This window comes from Mustela lutreola, chromosome X (genome assembly GCF_030435805.1).
Source record: "Mustela lutreola isolate mMusLut2 chromosome X, mMusLut2.pri, whole genome shotgun sequence".
Taxonomy (NCBI): Eukaryota; Metazoa; Chordata; class Mammalia; order Carnivora; family Mustelidae; genus Mustela; species Mustela lutreola.
In genome coordinates, this window is record NC_081308.1 from 86,370,954 (window position 1) to 86,385,666 (window position 14,713).

A 14,713-nucleotide genomic window follows, 5' to 3' on the forward strand; every position below is an offset into this window, starting at 1 on the left:
AAGGCTCTCAGCTCAGCAGGGAGCCTGCCTCCCCCCACCCTCTGTCTACTTGTGATTTCTGTCTGCCAAATAAATAAATAAATAAACAAACAAACAAATCGTTAAAAAAAAAAAAAGAAAGAATCAGGTCATTAATACAAGTAAGAACATGGACAAGCTCAAAAGCCCTATGTTAATTGAAACTCAGACACTTCAATCTGATTCCATTTATTTGGCATTCTGAAAAAAGCAAAACTAGAGGTACAGAAATCAGATAAGTGGTTTCCAGAGGCTGAGGTTGGGGATACTTGATTATAAAGGTACAAAGGAGCTTTTTGAGGATGAGGATAATATCCCATATCTTGATTGTGGTGGTAGTTACATGAATGCATACATTTGTCAAAACTCACAAAAATTTACATGTAAAGAAGTGAATTTTACTGTGTGTAAATTTTACTGCAATAAACCTGGCCAAAACAAACAAACAAAAAACAAACCTGTGAAATTAAGAAAAGTTGGAAATAAACCATCAAAGCATCTACTTTAAGAAGCTAAGGAAAAAACCCATAAACAAATTAAGCTGGGTTAAGCTGGTGATGACATAATACCTCTTTTGTAAAATTACACTTTTCCGCTCATGACCAGCATCTGATGATTTAAACATCTATAGATGATCCTTGCCTGAATCAATGATTTCACTGGGGATCACAAAGTGATAATTTTTGAATTCTTTCTTCTGTGCTTATTAGCTAACATTCTTCCAATCTGTAAGCAAGTGTTTTCGCTCATTAAGTGGCCTATTTTGTTACTTGAAATACGGTTCCTGACAGAGAGGTAGGCAAATACCCAGTTCTTTTCCTTTAATGAAACGGATTGCTCCCAAAGCTTCTCTGCCTTGGCTTTGCTCAGTCTTAGTTCTGTTCGGTCTAATAGTTTTAGAAAATAAAAGAAATTCTGTTCCAGTTCAAACTGTTGTTCTGACTGTCATTTAAAAAAAGAATAAGTTTGATTGTATAGTGCTAAATTTATAAATTAAAGTGAAGAAAAACATAGTACAGAAAAGTCTGTATAAGATGACTTTGGTGTTTAACCTACATATTTTCATATAGATCCAAATATATATGGGAATTAAATATATGGTCAAAGTTGTACTTCAAATCAGTGGAAGATGACAGATACCATATGACTTCATTTACATGTGGAATCTAAAATACAAAACAAAAGAATAAACAAACGGGCAAAGCAGAAACAGATGCATAAATACAGAGAACAAACTGATGTGTTGCCAGATGGGGGTGGGAAGATGGGCAAAGTGGGTGAAGGATATAGAATATACAGGCTTCCAGCTATGGAATGAATAAGTTACAGGGGTGAATGGTACAGCATAAAGAATATAGTCACTGATATTGTAATAATGTTGTATGGCAACAGATGGTAGCTACACCTGTGTTGAGCATAGCATAATATACAGACTTCTTGAATCACTATGTTTTACATCTGAAACTAATGTAACATTGTGTGTAGACTACATGTTAATAAAAATATCAGTGGGAGAAGGGAAAACTCTTCAGCACATGCATTTGGGAAGCTGGGTATCTATTTGGAAAAAAGTGACACCAGAGACTATCTCATGTCACTTATTAAATTCTAAATTGATTTTTAAAAATTTATATTCATATCATAACAATATATGAGAGTATTTTTCATAAGCTTTAGTTGGGGAAGAAAGAAATCCTTAAATGAAAAGATGCATTTGATTACCTTAAAGTTGAGAAATTTCAGTCTATGGAAAGACAGGATAATATCAAAACAAGCCACAGACTGGAAGAAAATATTTGCAATGTACAAAACAGAGAAGCAAGCGCTATCCACACTAAATGTAAAAATAATAAGATAAAGATAATACAACAGGAAAATATGAAAAAGATATGAACAGGCAATTTTTGAAGCTACAAATGACCAATAAACATGTGAATGGATGTGTGATTTCACCACTTATTAGAAAAATGTAATCTACAACATTGGTATACCACTTCTCAGTTTTCTGAGTTTTCTTTCTCAGTTTTCTTTGAAAATTTTTGCAACATTGTTATTGTTAAAAATTAAAGAAAAGCTAAATGTCTATCAGTAAAGGAATGGCTAGATAAACCATACTATAGCCACACTATGGAATACAATGTAAGAGTTAAGAAGATCCACATTTGGGACACCTGGGTGGTTCAGTTGGTTAAACATCTGCCTTTGGCTCAGGTTATGATCCCAGAGTCCTGGGATCGAGTCTCACATTGGGCTCCTTGCTCAGCAGGGAGCCTGCTTCTCGCTCTGCCTATTCTGCCTGCAGCTCTCTGAGCTCCTGCCCTAGGAGGATAAATAAATAAATAAATAAACAATCTTAAAAAAAAAAAAAGAAGATCCACATTTATTGACATGGAAAGAGCTCCAAGATATGTTGATGAGTAAAAAGTAACAAGTTGTGAAATGTATGTACAATATGATGCCCCCAACAACATTTCCATAGGTCCATATATGTGTATGAAATTCACAGAAAAAGGTGTGGTATGTAATATCCAAACTAATAAAACGACTCTTTCTGGGGAGGAAATTGGGGTGTATTGAAATATAATTTACATGCAGTATATCACACATACCTTAAATGTTCAGTTTGAAGAGTTTTTTTTTTTTTTTTCAGTTTGAAGAGTTTTAACAATTGCATACAACCATGCAAACACCAATCAAAATAAGCCATAGAACATTTCCATCATTCCAGAAAGGTCTCTTATACGTCTTTCCAGTTAATTCTTCTCTATTCCCCAGACAACCACTTGCCGATTTTTATCACCATGGATTGTTTTTGCTCTTATGTTTCATTTAAATAGAATCCTGTAATACTCATTTGTGTCTGATTTCTTTCATTCAACATACTGCTTTTGAGATTTATTCATGTTGTTGCTGAGTAGTATTTTATTGTACGTATGTGTAACAATTTGTTTATCCTTTCTCCTATTGTTTTCCTGTTTTGGATGATTATGACTTAAGCTGATACAAATATTCGTGTGCAAGTCTTTGTGTTGACATATATATAAGTTTTCATTTTTTTTTCTTGATGAACTACTCAGAAATAAACCGGGTATTTCTCTAGGTCATATGGTAAGTGAATGTTAGACTTCATAAAAGGCTGTGAAAAAGTTCTCCAAAGTGGTTGTACCGTTTTACATCCTTAATGGCAATGCATTAAATTTCTGGTTTCTCCATTCTCACCAACTTGGTGGTGTTAATCTTTGGTTTTAGCCATTCTAGTGAGTGTGTGGTGATTTCAGTGTGGTTTCAGTGTACATTTCTCTGATTACTAAAGGTGTTGAGGACTGGATATCTTTCTTTGTGAAATGTACATTCAAGTTTGTGTCTCATTTTACATTGGATTTTCTTTTGATTGTTGATTTGTATGTCATTATATATAAGCAGGATACAAGTCCTTTGTCAGGTATAAGTTCTGCATATATATTTTTTCTAAGTCTATGGCATGTCTATTCATTTTGTTAATAATGTTTATAGATGAACAGAAAAATTAAATTTTAATAACATCTGATTTTCTCTTTTGTGACTAATGTTTTTATATCCTGTCCAAGACATCTTTGCCTATCCCAACGTCATGAAGATATTTCCCTATGTTTGATTCTAGACTAGAAACCTTATGGCTTTGGCCATGTCTCCTGACACTGCCAAATGTCTCATGGTGGATAAAATTGTCCTAATTTAAGAAACATTGATCTAAAAACTGATATGTGCTGGATTTCCTATCATTAAAAAAAATAAACAAAAATAAATTAAAACAAAGAAAACTTTGAGAGGCTTATATAAAAATGTCAACAATGATGGCCTCAAGGGTGACTTTTATTCTTTCCCTCTGTGTATCTGTATGTTCTCATTTTCCACAATAAATACATTTATTTTCCAAAAAAATAATAAAGCTAATTTTATGTAACAGAAAAAAGAAACGCTGATCCAAAACTGATATATGCTAGACTTCCTATTACTATAACATTGAAAATTATAAATAAAATAAATAAATAATTGAAAATAAGATTTTAAAAGTATGTCTAATAAAATTATCTGGAAAAGAAAAAAATTTCATGGCTGATGAAAAGGGTGGAATAAAAATCGAATGTGATAGCCTCCAGACCACTATAGGTGAAATAAACTGGTTCAACATAAAGCAGGGTGGGAAAAGCAACAAAAGCATGGTAAATAGAGAATGTAAAAACAGGTGACAGAAATAAATCTAAATATATCATAATTAATCAATTAAAGTCACTTTTTAAAAAGCAAAAGAGACTCTCAGATAGTGTTGAACCTGAAAGTAAAAATCCACTCTATATTGTATTAAATAAAAATACAAATGAGGAAAAAATAAATAAAAAAGAAAGCAAGTGTAACATAATCTCAGGTAGAGTAAAACTTCAGAAAGCAAGGACTAAAAGGATCAAAGAGAGATATTTAATATTAACAAGCATGGTTATATTACCTAGAAAACAGCACTTACAATCTTTTGTGTAATTAGCCATATAGGTTCAAAATACTTAATGCAAAATATAATTTAAATAGCAGGAAAAGTTGTTACATCTACAGCCATAATGAAAAGCTTATCATACCTCTTTCAGTAATCCACAGATTAGCAAGTATAGAGGGGATTTGGATTACACAATCAATAAGCTTTAACTAATCTCCTGAATATAAACAACTTTGCCCATAACAGAAAATAACATTCTTTTCAAGTGCACATGATTCACAAAACTTGTTCATGTGTTAGAACATGCTCATTCAACAGTTAAAATCCACCAATTTCATTAAAAAGAAACAAATAATAATCATAGGTCTCATAATTATTGGCCATAATTTATTTATTCAGCAAATATTTATTGAGTGCCTATTGTGTTCCAGGCCCTGTTTTAGCTACTGAAAATGTGGTGTTGAATAAAAGACGATGTTCCTGTTCCCAGAGAGTTTATATCTTAAAGAAAGGAATCAAATAATACCTAAACATATAAGCAAGTGATAAATCCTTTACTGGAAATCCAACTGGATGATGTTATAGAAGCGGGGTGGGGGGATATTTTAAATTGCATGTTTAGGGAAAGCCAAAAGAGGAGGTGACATGATATGATCAATAAAATTGGACATTAATACAAAAATTTCTCACCCAACCCAAAATGAAAAACAACTTCTCTAAATGACTCTTGGGTTCAAGAGGAAATAAAAATCAACACTTCTTATTATGTGGGGAAGAATGAAAATGAGAACATCATTTGTAATACCTGTGGGATGTGGTTAGAGCAATATCAAGAAGGTAATTTATAGACTCAAATACATATTTGAAAACAAGAAAGATTTAGGATAAATGAACTAAGTGCTCAACTCAAGAGTATGGAAAAGGGACAATAAACTGAATCCAAAGGAAATAGAAGGAAAAAAATAAAAATTGAAAACACGATAAGAAACAAAACAAAAAGCACAGTACAATTGATTGATAAAAACTGACCTTGTTCTTAGAGAAACAAATTTGGCAAATCTGATTAAGAAAAGAAAAGACGAGGTGCCTGGGTGGCTCAGTCAGTTAAGCTTCTGCCTTCCACTCATGTCATGATCCCAGAGTCCTGGGATCAAGCCCAGCATGGATGCCCCCACATGGAGCTCCCTGCTAGGCAGGAAGCCTGCTTCTACCTCTCCCACTCCACCTGCTTGTGCTCCCTCTCTTGCTGTCTCTCTCTGTCAAATAAATGAATAAAATTTTTAAAAAAAGAAAAGAAAAGAAACATTAGGAACCATAGTTGCAAATATAGAAGACATTTGGAAAAAAAATACAAGAAAATGTCATATCTTTGTACCACTAAATTTAAAATTTCAGGCAAAATGGATATTTTACGAAATATTATAAAATATAAATATAATATATAAATATAAATATATTATCAATGTTTCAAGAAGTAGAAAATTTGAATAGATCAAAAACCAATGAAGATGTCTACAAATAATTGAAGACCTACTACTTTAAAAACAAACAAAAAGGAAAAAAGTACAATTATCATTCTCAGACTGTTTTCTTGCAAAGTTCTCTCAACCTTCAAGGAGCAGAAAATTTTCTGATTATATAAACAATTTCCAGAACATAGACAACTTTCTAATTCATTTTACAAGGTTAGTATAATCTTAGCAGCAAAAACTAGAAAAGGATGATGCACAAAAAAGGAAACTATAAACTAAACTCATCAGCAAACATGTACAAAAAATAGGAAATTAAATATTAGCAAATTGAAATCCAGCAGTGTATAAAAAATAGTCACTACCATGTGAGATTTATCCCAAGAATTCAAGTGCACTTTATTATTAGAACAGTTTTATTATAATCCACTGTAGTAAATCATTTAAAAATTATGTAAAATAATATTAAATAGTAGTGTGATATTAAAATAATAAAGTATGATTATCCCAGTAAGTACCATAAGGTCATTTGTTGAATTAAGCACCGATTCCTTTTTTAAAAAATATTTTATTTATTATTTGACAGAGAAAGACACAGTGAGAGAGGGATCACAAGCAGGGGGAGTGGGAGAGGGAGATGCAGGCTTCCCCCTGAGCAGAGAGCCAGATGTGGGGCTCCATCTCAGGACTGAAATACCTGAAAAAATGCAAAACAAAAGGAGTAAAAACCTAGCAGAGGTGGAGTGGGAGTCATCATCAACAACCGAAGAAACGGGCACATCTTAATTACGCAAACTTCAAAAAGTCACAGGCAAGTAAAGAAATAGAAGATCCCAGAGCTGAGAACAGTGGGGCTAGGCAGTCAGATCCTTAACCTTGCCGTTGCCCCTCAGAATCCATATAAGATATGGCATGTGAAAAGCCAAGAAACTAAAAGAGAAAAAACATACCCCAAAGTACAGAAGGAAATTTCCAATAAGTACTTTAAGCTATAGAACAACTTAATAAAAATATAGACTTAAAAAGAAACCCCAGGGGTGCCTGGGTTAACCCCAGTGGGTTAAAGCCTCTGCCTTGGGCTCGGGTCATGAACTCAGGGTCCTGGGATCGAGCCCTGCGTCAGGCTCTCTCCTCGGCAGGGAGTCTGCTTCCCTCCCTCTCTCTCTGCTTGCCTCTCTGCTACTTGTGATCTCTGTCTGTCAAATAAATAAATAAAAATCTTAAAAAAAAAAACCCAAAGCTCAAAGATGAGATGATAAGACAGCAGAATTTGATAAAAAGGAAGATTGCAAACTAAGGAACTAATTAGGCGCAAAGAACATTGTCATAGAAGTAATAAATTATAAATAACTGAACTGGAAAAACATGGCTAGGAATTGAATTACAGACAGAAGAGCTTGAGATTATTACATTGACTAGAGATAAGAAAGACAAAAAAAATTAAAGGAAATGAGATATAGTATATGTTCACAGATATTAAGGATATATTCCTTTTATTTTTATTTATTTATTTTATTTGAGAGAGAAAGAGAGAGAGTGAAAATGAGCGGGAGGGGCAGAGGGAGAGAATCTCAAGCATACTCCATGCTGCGTGCAGAACCCGAGTCAGGGCTCCATCCTAGGACTCTGAGATCATGACCGCAGCAGAAAATCAAGAGTCAGATGCTTAACTGATTGAGCCATCCAGGCACCCCAGGAATATATTCTTTTGTTGTTGTTAAAGATTTTTTAAAAAAATTTATTTGACAGGGAGAGAGAGAGAGAGAGAGAGCACAAGCAGGGCAAGTGGCAGGCAGAGGAAGAGGGAAAAGCAGACTCCATGCCGAGCAGGGAACCCCACCGGGGTTGAGGGGCTCAATCTGAGGACTCTGGGATCTGGACCTAAGCTGAAGGCAGACGCTTAACTAACAGAGCCACCCAGGCACTCCCCCCAAGAGTATATTCTTAAAGAATGAAATGCTCAGATCTAAACATATACTTTCCAGGGAGTTTGACTGTTCTTTGAAAATTTTATGGTTATTTCATGGTGTTGGAATCTGAGTGATAGTTTACCTTTTCTTCTTTGTACTTTACTGCATTGAATCACTTAGTTATAATTAGCATGCAAGATTTTTAATTTTTTTTATTTTTCAAAGATTTTATTTATTAGGGAGAGAGTGTGTGTGTGTGTGTGTGTGTGCGTGTGCGCGCGTGCGCGCGCACGCATGCACAAGCAAGGGGAGCAGCAGGCAGAGGAAGAGGGAGAAACAGGCAAGGAGCCCAATTCGGGACTGGATCCCAGGACTCTGGTATCACGACCTGAGCTGAAGGCAGATGCTTAACCAACTGAGCCACCCAGGAGTCCAGCATGCATGATTTTTATAAAAAGCTAAAACTGTTTTCCTAAAAAACAAAAAAGAATATCATGTGCAGAAAGCCACCATTCACAATGTTAACCAAAACTTAAATATTTGGGAATACAGCAAATAAGAAATAATAAAAATCTACATGAAGGAAACTGTATAATTGTACTGAAGGGCACAAAAGGTGAAAATAAATTTAAAAAATATTGGGGCACCTGGGTGGCTCAGTCCATTAAGTGTCTGACTCTTGATTTCAGGTCAGGTCATGAACTCAGGGTCTTGAGATTTAGCCCTGTGTTGGGCTCCTTGCTGAATGTGGAGCCTACTTGAGAGTCTCTCTCTCCCAGTCCACTCTGCACATCTCTCACACGTACTCTCTAAGAAAAAACAAACAAACAAAAAAAACATGACTCTGGATGAAAATAATAATTTATTATTATGATTTTAATTATTCTCTAAGTTAATCTATGAACTCAATGCAATTGTAATAGAAGCCCAACAGGATTTTTTAAAAATGAAACTTGGGGGGGGGGTGCCTGGGTAGCTCAGTGGGTTAAAGCCTCTGCCTTCCGCTCAGGTCATGGTCTCAGGGTCCTGGGATAGAGCCCTGCATTGGGCTCTCTGCTCAGCAGGGAGCCTGCTTCCTCCCTTTCTCTCTGCCTGTGTCTCTGCCTACTTGTGATCTCTGTCTTTCAAATAAATAAATAAATAAAATCTTAAAAAAATGAAACTTGGAACTTTGTTTGAAATGTCCAAACATATCCAAAAACAGTTTGAAAAAGCAGAGCAATGAAAGATTTTTCCTCCCAGACACCTAAACTTGTTACAAAGCTATACTGATTCCAAGTGTGCTATTGAGGCAGTTATATACACATATATACATACATAAATATACATATATACACACACATATGGACACACATGTATATGTACACACACACATATATATCAGCAGAACAGAAAAGTCAATCCATGAAACATGTCTGAGTATAAATAAGAATTCATCATAAGTAGTTTCTTTTATTTTTTTAAAGATTTATTTATTTGAGAGAAATATAGCGATTGGGGGGAGGGGCACAGGGATACTCCTCAAGCAGACTGCTCCACCTCCCACCCCTCTGAGCAGAGTGTGGGGCTCAAAGTTGGGCTTGTGCCCAGGATCCTGAGATCATGACCTAAGCCAAAATCAAGAGTCAGGTGCTCAACTGACTGAGCCCTCTAGGCACCCCTAGCATAAGTCATTTTAAATTAGTTGAGGAATAATGGACTGTTACATGAATTGTATTGGAATTTGGCCATATATTTGAATATATATATATATATATATATATATATATCCCCACATATATATCATATCTATACATATGTGTTTATATTCAAATATACATAGCTTATATAACCCAGAAGCTATACAGGAAAAAGTTGATATATTTGACTGCATCAAAATATAAAAATTCTGATATCAAAAAGTACCATAAAATTAAAATGTCAGTGACAGGTTGGGAGAATTATATGTGCAACTTATATAAGAGAAAAATAGTTATTGTATAGGTGTATGCACAAGGAACTACAAATAGTGAGAAAAATATTGCTGAATGAAAAAAACACTCAAATGATATAAACAACTAATGCTCAATGAAGAAATGCAAATGACCAATAAGCATATGCAACAATGCTAAAGATTATAGATATTTAGGAAAATGTTAATTAAAAGGACAACCTCATACATTTTTTTTGTCTCTTAAATTGACACTAATTATTAATTTACAGTGTGCATGAGAGCATGGGGATGGAGTGCTTGTCATGTGTAAATTGCCCGGTATCTTTGGAGGGCAGTTTGGTGGTATACCGATTAAATATATAACAACTCTCTTCCTTTCTTGGGCAGTACTGAATGTATAAAATCTCATACCTTTAAATGTAAGTAAATTTTATTTATATCAGAATAGCCTAAAGAAATCCTTCCATCTGTGGATATCAGATTTCTCACTGTAGCCTTGATTTTGTTAGACCCAGACCCAGAATAATTTTATGTTCATAAATGGGGTGTTGGGAAATGAAATTAGATAACCAATAGCATAGCTAAGCTATGGAATAGTACATAGCAGTTAAAAATAATAAAACATATTTCAATGTACTGGTATGTGGGTGTGTCTGGGTGGCACAGGCAGTTAAGTGACCGACTCTTAGTTTTGGCTCAGGCCCTGATCTCAGGATTGTGAGATTGAGCCCTGTGCTGGGCTCTGCACTCAAGGTATATTCTGTTATACCTAGGGTATAGTCTGCTATATCCTGCTATATTCTTGCTTCCTCTTCCTTTGCACCTCCACCTCATGCATGCTCATGCATGCTCTCTCTCTCTCAAGTAAATAAGTAAATAAATAAAAATATTAAAAAAATAAAAGTATTGGTATGTAGAGCTCTCTGAGATATAATTTTAAATGGAAAAAATGAGTTCCAAAACAGTATGTTAAATATAATCCCATATATATTTAGTAAGATATGCATGTATATATAATGTATAGAAAATAATTAAACATAACAAATTTATAGCAATGGGAAGGTAACTGTACTTTGGTTGAGGATAGTGGAGTTAAAGTGGTACTAGTGTTTTTCTGGGTTTGACTCTTATACTAGAATATATTCTTCTGAAATTTGCATGTAATTACAGAAAATAAACAGCAAATAATAAAATACCCTAAGTATATTTCCATCAGGATACAAAGAACTAAATCTTTCTTTTTATCAACCATATCGTATATTTAACATAATGTATTTAACCTTTCCCTTTATGTTTCTTCAGTTTTTTTTTAAACCTTTATGGGTACTGCAATAGATATCCTTTATGAAATGCGCACATATCTTTGAGAAACTGTGCAGACATATACACTGGTTAAATCCTTAGTAATAGCATTGCTGGGTCAAAGCATTTGTGTGATATTATATTTATCATTTAATAGATTTTTGCCAACCCCAAAAAGGTTGCAGTTGAGTAAACTGCCTCCAACAGAGTGTGGGAGTGCCCATTTCTTCACAAACCAATCAACAGTATTATCAAAATTCTATCCATCTATATTTTTAAGGATTTAATTATCTATGAGAGGTAGAGAGAGAGAGAGAGAGAGAAAGGAGGGTCAGCAGGAGAGGGAGAGAATCTCAAGCAAATACCCTGACATCATGACCTGAGCCTGAACCAAGAGTCAGATGCTCAAACAGCTGAGCCACCCAGGCATCCCTCACATTTCTGTATTCTGACAAATGCCTAGCTGAAACAATATAAGATATAATTGTTTGGATTTGCCTTTCTTTGAAGTTAGCATCTTTTCCTGTTTATAAGTCATTTGTGTTTCATTTCTGTGAACAAATCCATTGAGGTCTTTGGCACATTTTTCTACTGGGTTATCATTTTACTAGTGATTTGTAAGTTTTTAGATTATTACAAATTAGCCACTTGTCAGCCTATGCTTATGGGTTTTGTATTTTACTTGCCTAAGGTTTTAAAAGTTTATGTAACCGATTTCTGAATCTTTCCCTTCGATGGAGAATTTAAGTTGGTTACGGGCGACTGAGCTCAGTAAAGTCATTAGCAAGGTCCTTTGGCACTCTGGGCTCCCTGGCTCCCTTCCTAGTGGGGCCTCCCCCACACAGGGGCCCCTCACAGGGAGAGCTTCCTGCTGGGGTGTCAGATTTCAGCATTCAAAGAAAGAGGCTGCCTAAAGGGTCTATATTTAGAGTATGACTCCCTAGCAGGGACAGCTGAATGTCTGGGGACTAACTTCTGCATACTTTGTCCCTGAGTTCTGGGATTATTCTGAGGGGCTTGTATGGGTGGTGCTGTGAACTTGTATCAGAAGACAGGGAGTGAAAAGGCCTCTCTCAGCCAGTGGTGACTGCTTGGCATCCTGTCAACTATGCTTTTCGTGAGGGAAAAATGGCACAGATTTCAGGGGTGTCGAAGTGATTCACAGTCACCCACAGACTCTCAGCACTGTCTCCGCTGGAAGATGCTGAGCACTAGTGGCTGTTAGGGTGACAGACATACAGTACCTGAACAACAGATTCCGGAGCTATCTCACCAGTGTCATGATTAAATGAAAATTGCACCTGCTAAGCCTCATTTCCATCAGTGGGAGAGCAGTTGGTCCTGTCCAGCGTGTGATGAGACCGATTTGATCTCATGCTTGTGTAACATCCAAATAAAGTCCCTTGAATGGAAAGCAGGTTAATCTGGGAAGTCATCAGTTTTTAGGCACTGGGTTCATCAGGAGTTGGGTCTTCACTCAATCATCCAAGAGTCATCTGTGAGGAAGTTCTCAGACATCTGACAGAAGATCATAGTAAGTTCAGCCAGAACTTCAAAAGTTTGTAAATTTCTTGTGGGGAATTGCCAGTTTTAGAAAACGGAATGTCTTTCCGCAGATCAATTAATAGATTACATTGAAAACGTGCTGGTTTTGTTTAGGAAAATTTTGTACATAAAATGTCAATAATTACTAGTATGTGTTGAAAACTGAAATCGTTTATAGCAATTAACAAGGCACAAAATAATGTGAAGAAATGAGTCTTTTGTTATTTTTATGACCTAATTTTTTAAAATTATTTTTTAATTATTTTTTTAAGATTTTATTTATTTATTTGACAGAGAGAGATCACAAGTAGGCAGAGAGGCAGGCAGAGAGAGAGGAAGGGAAGCAGGCTCCCTGCTGAGCAGAGAGCCGATGCGGAACTCGATTCCAGGACCCTGAGATCATGACCTGAGCGGAAGGCAGTGGCTTAATCCACTGAGCCACCCAGGTGCCCACGACCTAATTTTTTTTTAAATTTTATTTATTTATTTGACAGAGAGAGAGATCACAAGTAGGCAGAGAGGCAGGCGGGGGGGGGGGGAGAGGGAAGCAGGCTCCCTGCTGAACAGAGAGCCCGATGCGGGACTCGATCCCAGGACCCTGAGATCATGACCTGAGCCGAAGGCAGCGGCTTAACCCACTGAGCCACCCAGGTGCTCACGACCTAATTTTTAAATGTCGAATGAAAATAACTTGCCTGCATTTCCCAATTACAAAAACAATGAATGCGATAAAAGCGGGGTGGGGAGTTGGGGGGGGTGGGGGGCGGGAAGAACATTTTAAAAAAAGAAAGTTAAGCATCTACTTGCACTCTCTGCTTCCTTTCCCAACACCCCTTCCCTAGCCCATTTTGGTGCAGCGACGACGTACCCGATGGGGAGTGTTAGTCTTACAGCCTAAGAGAGAAAGAGAGGATTCCTCTAAGCAGAGAAAAGGCCAGAACCAAGGCCTGGGGAGGGTGATATGCAGACCCTCTCCAGTAATCAGAGAAGGGCAAAACCCAAGCGCAAGAGGTGAGACCACTCACTAGTCGCGCTTCAGATTGGAGAGGACAGAGCTGAGTGACTAGGCGCTCTGGGGCTCAGCTCGCAGACTGGTGGAGGGGGAGTTGGGAAGAACGGAGGTGGGGGACAGGGTCCGGTAGAGCTCCCCACAGGCCGAAGGGGTGGGAATGGGTGGGCAGAAAGCTCGCTGGTGACGCGGGGCCCTCACGTGACCTGGAGCTGCAGAGCGACGCAGCCTTCGGTGCAGTCGTCACTCGCGTCTGGGTACCGGTTCCCCGCTGTCCTGCGCCTGGCGGGCTGGCATTGGGCCCGAGGAAAGCGGAGCAGGTAAGGGCTCCCTGGCCTGCGCGCCGAGACCAGGGCAGCAGTGGTGGTCGGCCTACCCCGGTAGCCAGTTCGGTGATGGGGGACAAAGCGGGTTTAAGTTCCAGGAACCTTCTCTGTGATTGTCCCTAGTCCCCTCCCCCTGCCTCCGTCCGTGCCGGGGAACCTTGGGCTCTGACCAGGCGGATGGCTGGGGAGTGGGGGGCGGGGAAGTGTCTCTAGAGGGAAATGCACAGATTGGGATGTCCCATCCTCTCTGACTCTAATCGCTGACCGCACACGTCCGCCCAGCTTCCTGCTCATTTCAGTGGAAGAGACATGCCACCGTGGCATTTACAGAGAAAATGGTGGGCCTTGGTGACTGGACTGTGGAGTTGGTGGGGGTGGCGTCTGGGAATGCCGGGAGGGACGTTTGATAACCGGGATTCTGAATCCCGAAAGGTGGGTATTGGGATCTGTGTCCGGCGTGCTGGTCCAAGCACTCAGTGCTTTTACTTTCTCCTATCTGATGGACAGTAGTTCCGTGTGGCACTGTTTGTGGCGAGGCAAGGGAAGAAGGAGAGAAGAAAACTGCACGGGATCTGTGGAGGTTAGTGTGAGCACGGCCCCGCCTGTGAACATTTGAAGTTCTTTAGGAATTCTCTAGCACAGGAACTTAGGCGCCGCTGTCTGGTTGGGACATGGGCTGGGGCTAACTAGGGGGGACTTTCCCTAAATCACGTTTACTTGCTAAGCTTAGGGT

The 14,713-nt window shown here is 37.7% G+C and overlaps 1 protein-coding gene across 14 annotated transcripts in view; it reads left to right on the forward strand.

The window, feature by feature from the left end:
• LOC131821169 (armadillo repeat-containing X-linked protein 1) overlaps positions 1-14,713 on the forward strand; it is an 85,161-nt gene that overhangs the window by 35,620 nt on the left and 34,828 nt on the right. For 6 of the 14 annotated variants that reach the window (XM_059157015.1, XM_059157026.1, XM_059157027.1 and 3 more), the window contains exons 1-2: positions 13,849-13,974; positions 14,488-14,560. The exons of 1 other annotated variant lie outside the window; for it this stretch is intronic. The gene's annotated coding sequence lies outside the window, so the exon portion shown is untranslated. Of the gene's footprint in view, positions 1-13,493; positions 13,975-14,487; positions 14,561-14,713 lie in introns of those variants that run through there. 7 more of the 14 variants (XM_059157012.1, XM_059157010.1, XM_059157014.1 and 4 more) reach the window with 4 other exon arrangements.